The sequence below is a fragment of the Aptenodytes forsteri genome, unplaced genomic scaffold, assembly GCF_000699145.1.
Source record: "Aptenodytes forsteri isolate BGI_AS27 unplaced genomic scaffold, ASM69914v1 Scaffold137, whole genome shotgun sequence".
NCBI classification, from domain to species: Eukaryota; Metazoa; Chordata; class Aves; order Sphenisciformes; family Spheniscidae; genus Aptenodytes; species Aptenodytes forsteri.
This window is the reverse complement of record NW_008796221.1, coordinates 2067819-2071155: the sequence shown is the minus strand read 5'-3', so window position 1 is coordinate 2071155 and position 3337 is coordinate 2067819.

Genomic DNA, 3337 nt, shown 5'->3' with positions numbered 1-3337 from the left:
ATATTCTATTATTATTATTATTATTATTATTATTATTATTACTACTACTACTACTACTACTATTATTTTATTTCAATTATTAAACTGTTCTTATCTCAAGCCACGCGTTTTCTCACTTTTACTCTTCCGATTCTCTCCCCCATCCCACCAGGGTGTGGGGGGGGAGTGAGCAAGCAGCTGTGTGGTGCTCAGTTGCCGACTGAGGTTAAACCATGACACACCTGTGCTTTGTGGTGAGGGGGTTTGAGACAGATAAAAATCTCATTTCTTCAAGTTTAATCTACTTCTAGAGGCAAGGGCTCAGAGAGAAAGGGAAATGGTACCTCCTTGCCTGTTAGGGAAGAGCTGGCCAAAGCCACCTTCAGTGAGGAGCAGAAGAAAGAGGGGGAGGCTTGAGGAAACTTTGCAGAAAGGATTTTGAGCCTGATAGAGACCTGATGAAGCCAGCACTTGGCTGGAGAAGCTGCAAAGCTGTGGGAGGCAAGGTGGGGTATAAGCAGATATTGGCACTGTGATTTTATGTTGACCAAACAGTCTGCAACAAGGGGTGCCATGCATGTGTCTGGAAACAATTAGAGACCTGCAGAAAATGAAATGGAGGCAGTTACCAGGATCTTCTCTGAAAACTTCCTCAACATGCTGGGATTGTCAGTGCTAAATCAGAGAGGAGCATCTGTAAAGTCTAAGCTAGAGGTGGCCAGGTTTAGCCCCACGCGCTCTCTGGGTTTAGTGGTGAACTGAAACAGCCACCACCCCCTGCCTGCTGGGTCCTGTCTACAGCCTGCTGCTATTGCAGATCATGAAATATGGGAGTAGAAGTCATGGACAACACCCTATAGGGCTAGTTTTGCCTAGAAAACAGCCATTTTCTATGCCACGCAGACCAAAGCATCAGGCATAAATCTCCACTATCCAAAGTCACCTACAGATGGCTGCACATGGTGGTGTCACAGCCTCTCACCACGAGCCCAGTACACGTGTAGGCTGTACCTCATCAACGGGGCACCGCTGGGACCTGCTGAAGACTGAGCAGACTGTAAAGTGTTGGTAAGGGGCAGGGCAGGTCAGCAGAGCCAGGGACAGACACTCGCCTTCTGCTCCCCTGGTGCCCGGCAGGGTCCCTCGGCGCGCTCCTCCTCGCCGTGCCCTTGGTGTCCTGCCAGCCTGTCCCTGTGCCTGTGAGCAGCCTCTCTGGCACAGATGCTGTTTTCTTTGCTGTCAAGACCTGCTCTCATTTGAATTATTTTAGCACTGCTGAAATAAAAATAAAATAATTGGGATGGGTGACTTATTCTTTTCAGTTTTATTTCAGCCCTGACACAAGTTGGCTGAGTTTCAATGAACTGATTTATACCAAATACTGCTCTGCCATATCCACAGCTTATCTTTATCTGCAAGAATGAAAATAACTGTCAGCAGCAGGTTTAAGGCAGCTCACACAGGAGCTGCTGGAAGGAGCTGTGTGTGTGTTGTCCTTCAGGGTCAGGGCTTTGGACTGGATTGCAGGTGAGTGTATTTGCTGTGCCCAAGGCCTCTCTCCTTGTGGCTGTCTCAGTGACTCAGCTTGTCAGTATGGCACGAGCACTGTTGCAGCTCAGGGTTCAAAACCCAGATGACATCACACCCATTTGTGTAAGGACAAGGTGCTACCGTCTTAGGTTGTGTGACTCAGCACCCTGGTGGAGGTGTCTTAGCTGGCTGACTCGAAGGAGACAATTGAGTCTCAGAAGATGAAAAAGGACTTTTTCCACCTTGCTGAAAATAAGTTCAATTTTCAGTGAAATCTCACTTAATTATAACCTGAGAATCTAAGCAGGACCTCATACTGGAGCTTACTGAGCACAGTGACCGGGCCTCTAGCAAGGCACACAGGATATAACGTGGTATGGTTTAGACTATGCCCATCCACATCTTAAATCTCAATTGTGAGTGCTCAGTGACAGAGCCAGGGACATGCCAGTACAGGAGAAAAGCAACCCTGCACAACGAAACACAACCTGACGTGTGCTGTGCCATGAAATCCCACAAGTGATCAGAGATGTCAGCTCAGCCACGTCTTCTGATAAATCTTTTATAATACCCAGTCAAACCTTACACCTGGCTGATGCTAGGGGACTGAGAAAACTGTCTGATATGACTTTTACCTCTTCTGGGTCATCATCTGACAAGTGCAGGAACCAAGATATGGAGAGGACGCTATTTTCAGTGATGAAATAATACCAAGGGTTTCACTGTTAAACTGCCTTCAGGGACAGGCAAAAGACCTTTTAAGAAGGTTGATAACAACAATAACAACAACAGATGCTACTATTACTAGTGCTCAGATCTTCAGACCCAGCTAAGAAGATGACTTCTGTTTTGAAGCTAGAATGAGTAGCAGAGGTTGGATTTCCACCCGTGTGCAGGCACTTAACTGTGTTAAAGTGATGTGTGGGAGACTTAAGTAATAATACTGTTGTGCCTAATTTTCAAGGAGCCCTCTCCCCTGACCCCTGCCTAAAGTGACCCCTTGTCCAAAAATATTAGAAAGTGGAAGTGCACCTGATGCCAAGCCTGGAGGAGATGGCACTCGCTGGGGAATGGACTCCTGCTCCAAGTCACGTGCACTTTTCTCATTAATCATTTAAGGGACAAAACCAAACAGTTTCTAGGGTACTGATCTGTTATCCTTTACTTCAGAACACTTGCCTCTTCCTTCATGTATTTTCCCTGATTTCTTTTTTCTAAATAGCGGCCCAGCCTCGGCAGGAGGGGTAGAAAGGCATGCCCCAGGATAGGAATAGGAGCAATTGCAGGGCTAGGGGTTGTGAGCTGGGTAGCAGGTGGCTGCAGCCAGCAATTCCTGTGCTCTTCCTAACAGCTAGGGGTCTTATTTCAAGCCCCCTTTCCCACTCATCCAAACAGAGGGAGGAAAGAAATCAGGGCACTTTCTTTTTTTTCCTGAGCTATAGCATTAAGTGAGCAAGCAGTGGCTCTGTACTCTTGCTTTTCCTAAGACAGCTTGCTAGAGAGAAACTGGAAGAACATCAGGGTTAAGTATCAGTACAAAGTTGTTCAGCCTTGTATAGGCACAGATGCTTTGGCATCTTCGTGCCCAGAAGCAACACTGCAGGTATTTAGTTTGACTTCACATTTTTTCAGGTAACTTCCAGAGCTGTTGCCCACTCAGGCCTTGGCAGGTGTGTAGCTGGGTGTTAAAGTTATCCACAGCCAGGCTAAGCCCTGAGATTCTGAAGAAAACACAAAAAATGTGATCCAAATGGTAAATTACAAACAAAAAAAAGAGGGAAAACTTCCAAAAATTGAGCATTGCTTTCTGAACAGTCTGAACTGACTA